The sequence below is a fragment of the Centruroides vittatus genome, unplaced genomic scaffold (genome assembly GCF_030686945.1).
Source record: "Centruroides vittatus isolate TY-2023 unplaced genomic scaffold, ASM3068694v2 contig_18, whole genome shotgun sequence".
In the NCBI taxonomy this organism is placed as follows: Eukaryota; Metazoa; Arthropoda; class Arachnida; order Scorpiones; family Buthidae; genus Centruroides; species Centruroides vittatus.
Window position 1 is genome coordinate 1,636,226 of NW_027121101.1, and position 14,608 is coordinate 1,650,833.

At 30.9% G+C, this 14,608-nt stretch overlaps 1 long non-coding RNA gene across 1 annotated transcript; it reads right to left on the reverse strand.

The window, feature by feature from the left end:
- Nucleotides 1-12,241: 12,241 nt before the first annotated feature.
- On the reverse strand, nt 12,242-12,687 carry LOC136969690 (uncharacterized). The gene is made up of 2 exons (XR_010879853.1): nt 12,568-12,687; nt 12,242-12,338 (listed from the first exon to the last, which is right to left on the reverse strand). It is a non-coding gene; the product is annotated as an uncharacterized lncRNA (long non-coding RNA).
- Between the last annotated feature and the right edge of the window lie 1,921 nt (nt 12,688-14,608).

Sequence of the window (14,608 nt, forward strand, 5' to 3'; positions counted from 1 at the left end):
GATGTTTGCATATTCATAAATATAACTGAAATTTGTCATACTAATTAATTAAAAAACATTTCTAATCTTTAGTTAATTTTTTTCAGATGCTAAACCAAGTTTCCTATGCTGGAATACACACAAATCATCCATTGTTTAAATCTGTTTATTCTATAGATTCTTCCATAAACTTTAAAGCTTGCAGTATGCTACGTCAAATAGGAATGATCACAATCAGAACTGGTTTTATGAACGAAAACAAAGTTTTTTTAGTACTTGATTACTTGCTGTTCTCTCAATTGGTTGTATATTCCTTGGAACCTAGCATAAAATTGCTATTGAGAACTTAGGAACACTCCTGTTGATGTGTGTGATGTGGTAAGTTCTCAATAGCATTTTTATGCTAGGTTCCAAGGAACATAAAAACAAATTTTGCCTACACATTTGGATCAGAAGTGTTAATACTTAAAATGGAAATATTAAGTTTCACAGATTTCCTCCCATGTATTCACTTTCCTGACAGCATCATAATTGAGAGAAACGCCATTGGGTACTACTGAACTAAAATTAATTTCTCATCAATTATTTCAAATAAAAACAAATCAATCAATTGCAAACAAAAAATTTCTGGCAAACAGAAACAAGTACATGTTTGTAATGAATGTGCAATAAAAAAATGTCAGTGCATCTGTAAATCATTTTAGAATCAGTTAAAATATTCTTCTGGAAAATCAATTTCAATACAATTCAAATTAGTGCATGGGGTTCCATTTAAACACTTGTTTATTAAAAACATTTAACCATTCCAATCTGTTGTACTGTGCAGAAAGCTTAATACTTTCAAAAAGTAAAAAAAAAAAATGAGCTTTGGAAGAAATGATGTAATAACTTCCAAGTGCCATTAACAGCAAAAAAGTAACAATTTAATTGGAATTAGAAAAAAATTTCAGAAAATGGTCAATTGCAAATGGAAATTAAAAATCACTAAAACATAATTATATGTGTTTTGTATATCGTATTTATGCATATTGATGATTAACAATGAAATAAACTATAAAAATATTATGACTGAAATCAGTACAAAAGGAAATATATAAATAGATAAAACAACTTCTATTGTTGATCATTTGTATATATTGACTAAATTAAATTACATCTTTCACATACTAAACAATACTAGTATAATTATTTGATCAAACCAGTAACTTTGTATGATAAGTTAAAATTGGTACATTGGTTAAACTGTGTAGTTTAATAGCACAAGAGGCTCTTGGCTCTTCCAGTAACCCGTAAGTTAAAATATCAACTATCGCAGTGTCATTGGTGAAATGGCTAACTGAGAAGAGTGTCTGGAAGCATGCTATTTTATGCAATATTCATTTTATAAAACATTCTTCAGCCAAACTTATAACAAAAGCTTACTATTGTCAAGAAACCTTTGAGTGTTATTTGTAATTAGCATTTGAAACAGAAAATTTTTTGAATAGTCCAAGTATGAAAAAAACTTGATCAAATCAGAAAAAAAAAGTACCATATATTCCAGCGTATAAGATGACCCCCGACTTTTACAGATAAAATATAGAGTTTGGGATATACTTGCCCTATAACACGACACCCAGTGTATAAGACAACCCCCAACTTTTGAGAAGATTTTCCTGGGTTAAAAAGTCTTATACGCCGGAATATATGGTAATAATTAGAAATTATAAGAAATGAAATGTCTAGTACTGATCAGATCAATAAAAAAAAAGAAAGCACTGAATAAGAAAAAAAATCCTGATAAGAAAATGCATCAGAAAAAAAAATGTAATTTCTTCCAGAATTTATGCATATTATTATAAACTTAAATATTTGGTTCAGGTAAAAAAGAAATTTGAATTACTTTTTTTAAGCACATCATTTAATATTTTTCAAAATAATCCCACCCCACAGTTAAGGCAAGTATTCCACCACTTCACAAAAATATTTATTTCCTTCTAATAAAATTGGCTTGGCTGCTTGCAAACCTATTCCATGATTCTATCTCACATGTCATCATCTGATTTCTATAATTAAGAAAATCATGTATTATTGAATATATCAAGCTATATTTAATCTGAAAACAGTTGGCAACTTCGTCGACAGTGATGGGCCAGTTACTCTGGATTAAGACATTTGCAGCATTAATATTGGTGATGGCCTTTGGCAACATACGAGGTTAACAGAAAAGTAGACTAATTTCCACACTGAGCCCACAGGATGGGGGCTATATGCAAGACAGGGTTATTTATTAGATGTGGAAGTTTTCACCAATATATTCTTGGTTCAAGGACTAGTAATGGCACTCACTGGGTGTGCCTTTTCTGTGTTCTCAGGTGGAAAAGAATTTCTTTGACACGTGTTCTTCACTTGGAGTGCTCGGTCCTCCAGGTTGAGGTTCTTGCCATTCTTTTGTGTGAAGAGAATCTTGTTCATCATCATCACCGACACCTCTGCAGCTGTGCATGCCCTGAAAGACAAGGACAGTCTTCAACCACTATGCAGGGACATTCTCAACATCATCTCAATTAGTTCTAACATTTTTCTATTGGGTGGACTGAGCACTGTACTCTGGGGAATGAGAGAGCTGATCAGTTGGCATGGGCTACTGCCAACAGTTGTGACATCATCTCGTCTGGCTACTGTATTCTTCCAACCTTGAGACAATCTTCTCCTTCATAAGGAAATGATTGAGATTTGGCAGCATGAGTGGGAAGCTATTCCCCGGATCACATCTCTAGGAGCTTATTTTCAAGCATCAAGCAGCATCTCCAGTCAGTGGTTTAGTCCAAATTATTAGCTAACTCAGTTTCTTACGGGACATGGGCAGTTCAACAACACTTATCTCTGTTGATTCCTTAAGTCTGTGGTTCTCAATCTTTTGAAGTCACAGAACACTAAGCTTTGATATTTTTTTCTGCAGAACACTTAAAATGCATCAGCTTTAAAGCAGGGGTGGCAAACCTTTTTGAAACCAAGATCACACTCAGTCTAGTATATGATGGCATTTTCTGATTACATTCCCATAAAAAATTATTTTACGTTGTATTAATTTTTCTTTTGCAACAACTTTTAACTGTATATTTGATTTTTTCACAGAACACTTGAAGTGGCTTCATGGAACACCCATGTTCTGCAGACCACAGATTGAGAACCATGGCCTTAAGTTCAATGCTATGCAATTATTTTGGAGAAGAGGATGGGGTTTGGCACTACATCTATGCCTGCTTGATGCTTCACGACATAAGGAAACCATTATTTTTAAAAATTATGCAAAATAAACTTTTATATCTTCAAGCTAATTTACTTTTACTTCTGAGATGGTCTGTGTAAAGGATAAAAAGAAATAGACAAAAAAAAAAAAAAAAAAAAAAATACATAATTCTTTGAAAGTCTTCTATAGCTTCAAATAAGGAAACTTGTAAAAGTTGCAAGCAAAGAATGTGGATTGGCCCTGCAATCTGAGTCTCTTGAGAACAAAGACAACTACATCTTGCTAAAGGACCTTATCAAGAGATATTTTGAAAGGATTTGCATCCGGTGACTAGCTTTATGCACCACAACGTTGTCATATGCATCTGGTGATTGTTTTGTCTCTTCTTCTGTTCACACACAATGTACCAACTGTTGAATTTATTCTACCTGTTGGTCATGACTCGACATGATTCACAACCTAGGATCTGTAATTCATCTGTTTGCCACAAGAATGTGGCATTATACACGGCTGTTCCTATTTTATTTTTCATAATCTTACTATTATAAACCAAATGGCCACTCTACTCTATCCGATTGTGCCTTGTGGTGTCGAGGAAAGAAATAAAGATTGTGTGTGTGTGTTCCAGCATGAATGGTGATATCAGGACAACTTCGATCTGCTACTATGCAAGTTGTCCAGTCAAAGACTTGCATTTTTAACAATGCATTATTGTCCTAAACAGCTACGAATTGATGATGAATTTCACTGTGTTTAAATTTCTTAATGTCAGAAATTCAATGACTGAATGTTATCCCTCCTTGGATGGGCTTGCTACTGATAGATGACATTTTATAGAGTACATTCCCTGCACTGCTATACAGTAGCAGTCCTGATAATGTATGTGAAATATTAATAGCTAATGATTCTACATAAGTGCCAAATTCTGTTTTTCCAGCATGAATGCTTTACTTTTAACAGAATAATTCTGGTTTTTTTTTGACTGAACCACATATAAGATTATATGCTGATAATTGTGACTGAAAACATTTTTAATTAATAAAAACTGGCTTTCTGAAATTAGCAGTAAATTATTTATAGAATGAAAAAATAAAAAACCCCATGTCAAAAATTCAGAAGGAAAAATCATTGGATGCTTGAATGGGGAGGAAAACGCAGAGAATTAGGAGTAATAATGGTTTTCATTATTTAAACTACAGGTATACCTCGCCTTACATCAGTAATTGGTTCCAGGAGAGGCGACGTAAATCGAATTCACTCGTGTAGTTTCGACGAACTACGGTGGAAAATGCCAATAATAAGCACTTAAAGACCGCTAAATAAGATGACAACACAGAAACACACATTTTCATGTTTCGTTCTGTAGGATTTATGATGATTATATTAACATTTATTGTAAATGTATATATTTTAATATAATTTTATGTGCTTTTAATGCTTTTCTAGTAATATTACGACTTCAATATTTGTGGTGGACAGATGTAAAGTCAAATAAAATGACTTAAACTTAATTTTTATTTTTCCATATACTTTTTTGACAAACGACATATAACCGAGAATGACGTAACTCGAAGTATACCTGTATATCACTCACTAAAAAAAAAAATAAAAAAAAAAAAAAAGCAAAGAGTTGCTTAAGTTTTAAATATTGCCAAGAAAGTTATGACATTTTATTTTAAAAACTTTTTATATTTTTAATTATCATAAAATGGCAAAAAGCTTAATTTTGAGGGCAAGGATGGGTTTTATAAAAAATTGTAAATGCTAATAATGAGTAAAATCATCGTTAAGTCTGACTCTACTGTTGATAAAGGGGGGTCGAGTGTATCTCCCCACTCCTCGACCTTTAACCACCAAAATTTAATAGCATCAATCCCCTGATAAACAAACCCCCGTAATAGATACAGAAATTATCCCCAAATTTTGCATTTCTCGACATTTCAAGGTCCCAAGTCTAAAAATGTAAAAATCTGGGGGGGGTCCATTTTTTGACTGATTGCCATATTTTCCCTCTGTTATATATAACAGCCAGGAAAGTAAAAACTACACCTGATCAAGTTATTTTGATCATGCACAAAAAAGATACAACAGAAAAGCACTATTGTCTAGCATGTCAAGAGAAATCAGTTCAAAATGATACAGCTAGATTCTTATTAATTTTATAGCCTGATAAGGTATCTTATCAGGCTCTTTATATGGAAATGTATTTTGACAAGATATTGACAAGATATTACCAAAAAACATTTTCATTAATTTTAACGACACTGTTTCAATTATTTTGTATTATTTTTCTGTGAATAAATATTTTATTCTCTAGAATCATAGCTCATCTGAAATAGTGAAAAAAAGCTATCTATTATTTACACCTATTTGCTATAGAAAATAATATATATAATAATAAAAGCTTAAAAAAAGGAATAATTTTGTTCAATTCAGAGAATAAATCTATTTTTCAAAACAGAAGTATAAAAGTAGATTATAATAGGGCACACTAAGACAGGATACCCACTTGCTGCTATACAATATTTGGTGAGAGTATCAATCTATAGTATACAAATTGTTTTATTTGCAAAAACTTTTGTTTTAACTGAATTGAACATGCTTTTGTCACAAATCAAAATAATAAAATGTCTTCATATCTTGTCCTTCTTCAATAAGCTCAGGAACACAACTATAATTAGTGCTTAGACACAAAAGTTGAACATCTCTTCAGCAAGAAGAATACAACAAAAAAAAAAATTATCCTAAAAACAGAAGGACAAATAAAATATTAAAAATGAAAATAATAAAAAAGGAAAAATAAACTAAGATTCAAAAACCAAATCCAGAACAGATGAAACATAATTACAGTGAATACATAAATTTAGTTATAAAATGATGAAATGTTATATCAATCAAGGTATTTTAGTAATTTAAATAATGTTACCTATATAATTAAAAAAAGATAAATTGTCTATATTCAGAACTAAATTAATATTTGTTGGTTTATGATATATACATATGGATTTCTGTTTACTATATTTATGTTCATGGACACTTTTCAATGAACTTTGAAACTGAAACAGAAATAACTCCATAATAATGAAATGGGTTGAAAATATTTGTTTTGAATGTAAATATTCAAAGTGAATAATTTTCAGGTTGCATGTCTAAGAAAAATCATAAAAAGAATAAGATTCTACATTCAAATGTTAGTAATGTATTGAAATAATGCAACAAACTAAACAAAAACAGTTGTATCAAATTATATAAATACAAATAAATTACAGTACTTCATTATTTTTTAAAGTTTTTTTTATATAATTATAGTTTTTATTTAATAAAAAATTAAAATAATATAATGAAAAATTTTATAATCAATATATATTATAAAAGTAAGTGTACAATGTGCGTGCCACTAAAACTCAAACAAGTCCTGGTACGATGAAGGGAGTTATATGGTGTGGTAGCCCTCTATCCCCCATCCGTGAAGAAGGTTCCCATTTTTACCTGAAGGGCATGCTATTGAAGATATAAGGGCTGGAAGTTTCGGCCTCTAGAAATTTTCCACTGACCAGTTTTCCAGTAGTCCTAAGCATTGGGAAGCATCCCAACGCTTAGGACTATTGGAAAACAACAACCACTGGAAATTAACACTACAAAAAGCCTCAATCACAGCCTCAGCTGAACAAATCAGAGACTTATTCACCATAATTCTAACAACATGTAACCCATAGCTATGGGACTCCTTCAAAGAGAGTATGAGTGATGATATACTGTACCAAATCCAACAAGATCATCCAGAACTGGCCATCGAATTCAACGACAACATCTTCAATGAAATACTCATTCACCTAGAAGATAAATGTTTAGCAATAAAAAACCAGACCTTAGTACAACTTAGGATGCCAGCACCACGAAAAGCTGCTTTCAGTGTGCTAAACTTCAAAATTACAAAGGAAAAAAGCTACATCAACAACAAACTACTTCAATACATTGGTCAGAACAAACCACTCCTCAATGACAATCAAAAAAAAAATTATAACGTTATCATGGACTGTATCAACAACAACACTGGCAGAATTATTTACTTGGACACACCAGGCGGCACCGGGAAAACGTTTCTAATAAATCTATTGCTGGTGGAAATACGTGCTAAACAACACATTGCACTTGCACTGGCATCATCTGGCATTGCAGCCACACTTATGGAAGGAGGACGAACTGCCCATTTGGCCCTACAACTACTGTTGAATATAGCCGAAGAACAATTCCCAGTATGTAAAATCTCAAGAGGATCTGGACGGGGTGAACTTCAAAAACAAACTAAAATTATCTTCTGGGACGAATGCACAATGGCACAAAAAAAATCACTCTAAGCCATGGACAGAAAATTACAAGACTTGCAAGGAAACTCTGAAGTGATGAGAGGAGCTCTACTCATACTCTCAGATTTTCGACAAACACTTCCAGTTATCCCCAATTCAACACCAGCAGACGAGATCAATGCATGCTTAAAAAAAATCACATCTCTGGCCACACATACAAATACTGCAACTAACAAAAAATATGAGAGTTGAATTCTCAAAAGACAAAACAACAGCACATTTTGCTCAAAAACTTTTACAAATAGGTGAAGGCACATATCCCACTGACCAGACGACCGGCCTCATTGAACTCAACAGTGATAAATCGATCGACACGATCGTAAACGTTGAAGAAAGTGTCAACTTCCCTACAGAATTTCTAAACTGTTTGCAAGTACCAGGAATGTCATTACACTGCCTTCGACTGAAAATTGGATCTCCGATCATACTACTCAGAAATCTGTACTAGCCAAAACTATGTAATAGAACAAGGATGATCGTCAAACAGCTATCGAATAACATCATCGAAGCCGAACTTATGACTGGAAAGGACAAAGGACACACAGTATTTATCCCCAGAATATCACTGATCTCTACTGAACTGCCATTCCAATTTAAAAGACTACAATTTCCAATCAAATTAGCCTATACTTTTACAATTAACAAAGTGCAAGGACACACTTTAAAACATTGTAGCATCAACCTCAAAGACTCCTGCTTCTCTCATGGTCAACTATACGTAGCTTGCTCTCAAGTAGGAAATTCGAAAAATTTGTATATATATACCCTGGATAACAAAATGAAAAATGTTGTTTATAAACAAGTATTGTAAATAGTTAGAATATGTTTTCAATAAAATTTTTTTACCTCTTGGAATAAAAGGATAAACTTTAAAATATAACTACCACACAATCTCACATCAACTCCCTAAGCGAAACCGGGTACCCCAGCTAGTAATTCATATAAAGGCAAATTTGAAATTGATGTCTAAATGCCAGCGACTGATTTTTCTAATTTCCTACCAATTTTCATTTGTATAGCTTATTCTTGATAGGATCTCAATCTATGTAAATATTATGTTTCTAATACCCTATATATGCGATAGGGTATCTTAATTTTAAAAAGAAAGTATTAATTAAAATCAAAATTAAACTTTTTAATTAAAACAACCTATTTCTTGAGCTTCAGAATCTAAAAATTATTACAAAATCAAGTACTATGAAGTACCATATTCAAATATCATATTTCAAATAATCAATATTTTTCCTTTTTACTTAATCCATCATAATTAAAATCTGCAATTACAGAACATAATTTCAGTATAATTGGTATACATAGGTATTCAGTTAGGTATACATATAACCATTAGTTTATAATATTTGCAGAATAATTAGACAGACAATTTATAAAATTAATTCAATATGCAGAATCTTTATTTTCCATATTAAATAATTGTAGATATTAAAACAAGTTATTTTTTACAACTCAAAATCTAAGTTTTGTCAGGAGTAATTAAATTTTTAAAATTATTTTTATGATGTTAAGTTATTGTTAGCATTTAATGAAAATAACCAGTCAAATATATATGTGCTTTTAATTCAAAAATTAAGAAAAAAATGCACCATGTCTTAAAAGTAAATGTAAATTTTTGAGATCATATAGAAATTAATTTTATTGTCTAATTAATTAATTTCTATCAGTCTTTTCATTATTATTATTATTATTACAGTAGAGCATCGATTATCCGACTTAATTGGGGACTGGAGTTGGTCGGATAACTGAAAAGTATGAAAAAATACATTATTAGTATAGTGTATTAGGCCTGGTTTTAATACTGGCCTCCCTTCCATGGGCGAGCCAGTGCTGCCAGCTAAAACATGCAAAAATTTAACAAAAATAATATTAAAGTAGCCAAGACATAATCAAATATTGTAGCGCCACATCACTAGCAGATATTTGAATTTGCTGACTAGAACATAGTCAATTAACCGATAAGTCAGTTAATCAAGGGTCGGATAATCGATGCTCTAGTGTATTATAATTTTCAGTGTTTAAATGAAACTGAAAAAGGTGCCTTATTGCCTCAACCTCAAACCACATTTTTTTAAATTTCCTGCTGATTAATCAAATACAGTCAAGCAATTAAGGTCACAAATCATAAATCAAAATATTCTAGCTATCGGTCAATTGATGGTCACTTTAGAATGGTGGCAAATGTCAACATGCAAACATGTTCTAAAAATGTACATTCAATAAAGCTGCAAGTCACAGTAAAATCAACATGGCAACAAATAAACAAATGAGGTTAAAGTAATGTGTATTCTGACAGAAATAACTGAATCTAATTCAGATTTGACTCTGAAAGATGGAGGTTATTATCCCAGTGAAGTTTCTATAACGATGACTCACCTGAATAAATATGCTGTATTCACTCACATATAAGACGAGGTTTTTATTCATTTGTCACAGCTTCAAATTCCTAGGTTGTCCTATACGAGCGAGCGAAGGATTCTTTGCATTTTTTTGCAAATAATTTTTTGTGTATTCGCATTTTTTTTTACCAGATGCTTACCTGGATCTTGTGTTTAAAAACAAAAGAATTTTATCTGGGTTGTTTACTCCTGATAATACACAAGAATGATTCAAAGATGAATAGCAATAGGCAGGGCTGGATTTACATAAGGGTATTTGGGGCCTGTGCCCAGGGCCCCCACAAAACTAAAAAAAATTATGTTTAAACATAATTTTTTTTTCTATTACCGCGACAGCCTATGTGTGGCCTAATCACGAGGGCAACAGGCAGAGAAAACCAAACCCGGGGAAAAAACCTATGAAACATCGGAAAATTTCGGGAAAGAATTTCACATAGGTATTTTTCAGTTAAATTAAAATAATTAGTTTTACACTATAAAATATATGTATGTTTACAATAACCTTATTTACCTTATTTTTAAATGAAATTTACAACTTCCTAGTTCAAATCTAATTGAAAGTACAGTATTTTGTGTAAACTTTCTAAATCATCAAATTTGCCTACTCTTAAAGGGGAGACCCCCACCGAATTTATGCCCAGGGCCCCTGGATTGGTAAATCCGGCCCTGGCAATAGGAAAAACAAAGCTTTTGAATTAAATTTCAAAATCACACGGGACCCTAATATAAGTTTTAATCCATTCCCACATGAAAACAGATGATTATTTGGAAATCAGAATTCGAAAAAATTCACAAGTGTAAAAGACAGAGTGGATTCGACTGTTAAGAATTGACAAAAAGGTTCCCAATTGTCCAGCTTTACATGAACAAATTATGTTGTCAATTTTACAAGATTTTTTCGTTAAAGTTTAAAATTCTGGTAATTTTGTGGGACAAATGTGTGCATTTATGTGCATTTGATATTTTATTTCTGATTAAACAAAATAAAAGTAAAACTTAGTAATATTTATAAACGAAATTTTCTTTATTTTGATGTTTAAAGTCACACCTCATCCTATATGCAAGATCGTTTTATACTCAAGTAAATATGGTATTATTAGGAGGCTTAAGAACCCCCTTACTGTAAAATTTGTAGCTTATGTTTTGTTTGCATTAAAAATTAGATTAAGCATTTTATATCTAACAGAACCATAGACATTATTTATCCACATATTATATTGTCTTTTGGTTTAAATATTTATTTATATATTACATTAATCCCAGTGTTTGTGTTAAAAAAAAAAAAATATGGCTTATCTATATGACTTATATCCTTTTAGACTGACATTTTATCATCACAGAAAATCCAAATAGGTAATGAACGAAGTGTTGATCTTATTAAGAAAGAAAATACTGAAATAAGTGCCAACAACAAAGCAATAAGTTAACAACAACTGTAGCCAATGGAGGAAAGAAGGTGAAGGCAGAAAAAAACTTAGAATGTTCTTATACTAAGTCAGCACAAAGAAACAAGATCAATTGGAGAGACTCTTAAGAACTGTAAAAAAGGTATAGAACAAAGTATATTCAATTCATTTTGGGACTTAGAAACATCAGGAAGCAAAAAGTAATGGCCCAGTAAAACTAAAAAGAAAATACAGGATTTAAAAAAACTTAGCTTTATTAAAAAAACTGAGTTATAGGTTATATTCCATGTATTAATGAACAGTTTTATCTTGATATTAATGGAGACAGTGAAAAGGAATATTGGAACTCAAACATATATAGTCTGAAAAGACACTAAAATAAATATAGATGTTCAGAAAGATCAAAATAGACTACAAGCTCAAGATACTTTTTGAAAATATTGCTATGGCAAATATTTAAAATTACTTTGAAAAGTTTGTATTGTTACTTGAATTTAAAAAAAAGGTCATAAGTCACATTTATAAAAAATAAATTTTTTTAAAATTGAAAACATGCAATTTGTCACTTTTTTTCAGGTTAGTATTCAATAAAGTATTGTAAATGCAAAAAAGGAAAATGAAGTCTCACAAATGCATAAACTTGATTTTAGGATCTGGACAAAAACTATAAACCTATTTCTAAAAAAATTTTCTTAAAAGAGGCATAGGTCCCTTACTACTCAGACCTCTTCACTATCAGAATGTTTTAAGCATATACTGTATTTAAAATAAAAAAAAAAAAAATACAAATTATATGTAATACACAAAAAGTAATTTACCCATTGAGCTGGGCACTCAGCTTCATACAGTTGCTGATATTCCTTGCATTTACTTAAATCATTCTGATTTTTATCCAAACATTCCCAAAATCTATCTCTTGAATCCCAGCATCTTCTCCTTGTATCTTTATTGGGAAAAGACATTATTCAACCTATAACATTAAACATATATTTATATAACTATAAATAAAGCATAACCATAATAGTTCACTTCTGTTATATAAAGAAACATGTGAAAACAGAAAAGTTATTTTAGTCACTTTCCAAATTTGCTTGAGTCATGACTTTTCACAAATGTTAAAATAACAAACCATTTCATTCCAATAAATGATTACTTATAAATTATAAATGTACCTTATTTAACAAAATATACACAATATATCGTAGAAATAAACCGGAAAAATTAATTAATAACTTCTTATCCGCAACACATAACTCGGCACAAACAAACTACACAACCTTCCACGCTTTGGTGTTATATTAGTTTCATATTATAACTACTAGGAGGCGTTTTTCCAAGTTAATATCGTTATATTAATATTAAATATTTATTGTTTTTTTTAAATAAGGGAAAAAAGAAAATGTTCATAAAATATTATGCTTATGCTAATTTAAATTTCGAATAAATTCTCAATCTAGAAAATAATTGTGTTATGGTTACATTTATAAGCCAAATATCAAAACCCAACTTCTCAACCCAAAAATTCTCTTATATTCGTTTCAATATTAGTTTATTTAATCAATATAATATCTAATAAAACAAAAAATATTAAAATAAAATATTAATTTTAAAGTATTAGACTTTTTTATTTAACAATATTTTTACTGACGACAGCCATAAAAAGATGACATATACTCTTGACAACTATATATGTATTTTTAATCTATTGTAAAAAGAAGAAAGTTTATTACTTTTTCATTTTTTAGCTGTTCTCGCCTGGAAAATATTAACAGGGCTTTTTATGCAAGCCCATCATATGCTCGTCCCAGATGCAACAGGGCCGGTGCCCCGTTTAGGTCTGGAATGGAGCCCGACATATCCAGAATCGCGCTACCCATGACAATTCCTGATAATCTGTACTCGAATTAAAGTATTTCACAGTGACAAGCTGAATCTTTTATTGTTTCGGCCATCTCATCCACGGAGCTATAATACTGAAGCGGCAGCCCCTAGAATCAACTTAAGCGGCGCAGGACGGAAGTCGCCATCTTAAGCGTGGAAGAAACACAATAAGCTTGTTGCTTAAAGTTGAAATTCGACGAATCATTTTTGCTTTTTATTTATTTATTAAAGTTTTTGATTAACTTGAAACCTTCGCTTAAGTATTAGTCACCTTTATGTGCATTAGAAAAGCTTTAAAATTAACAATAGAAAATAAATTTTATAGTTAATAAGGAAAACGTGTTTTAAACTTCTTTTATTTGACCGACACGACACACTACTTGTAACCCAAATAAAACGCAGAGTAGTAGAACCTACATGTTTATATGTAAATTTACATCTTTATTTTTATCTTTTAAATACGGAAGAATGATGAAAAGTGCTGACTACAGAAATTGGAGCGTGTTCCTGGATATGTCGGAAATAGATATATATCACGACTTATCAAAACCAAACTTTTAACGTAAATTATTGGCTTCAGTAGGATCTCAGGCAAAAACATTTATACATCGTAAGAAATTTTTTGACGTTAAATGACGTCGCAAAGCTGAAATTTTTCATTCTTGACAATTTTTTAAATGTCACTAAAATTAACTTATTTAAGCCGAAAAATTAGATATTGAAAAAATAAAAAATCCAGCAACGAGTTGTGTAATTTTCCCGACTGTTATGAGATTTTGTTTTAAAAAATAACTTATATTTTTAATTATAATGAATAAAATTGTGTGTGGCGCCATCTGTTATGAGATTTTATTATAAAAACTTTTTATATTATTAATTACAGTATTATAAAATGATAAAATGCTTAATTTTGAGCGTAGATATGAGTTTTATTTTTTAAAAATTGTAAACGCTAATAACAAGTAAAATCATCGTTAAGTCCGATTCCTCTCGAGTTATGACAAGTTACCCCATTCTATCTCCTCACCCTCTTGACCTTTAACAACTATCAAAATTTAATAGCATCAACCCCCCTCATATCAAGTAACTACTACGCTAAATTTCGTTTCTTAATCATTATTCATCCTGAGATATTAAACGAAATAGACGCCAGCACATATACGAAATTTGCAAAAAACTCGGAGCGTAAAATTTGACACGATTCCAATAATTTCCTTTTTTATGTATACACAGTGTACATAACAGCAGGAAAAGTAAAAAGCGCATTTGAAAAAATATCTTTGGAAAGGAGAATTTCAATGATATTTTTCAATGTGATATAATTCGGCTGAA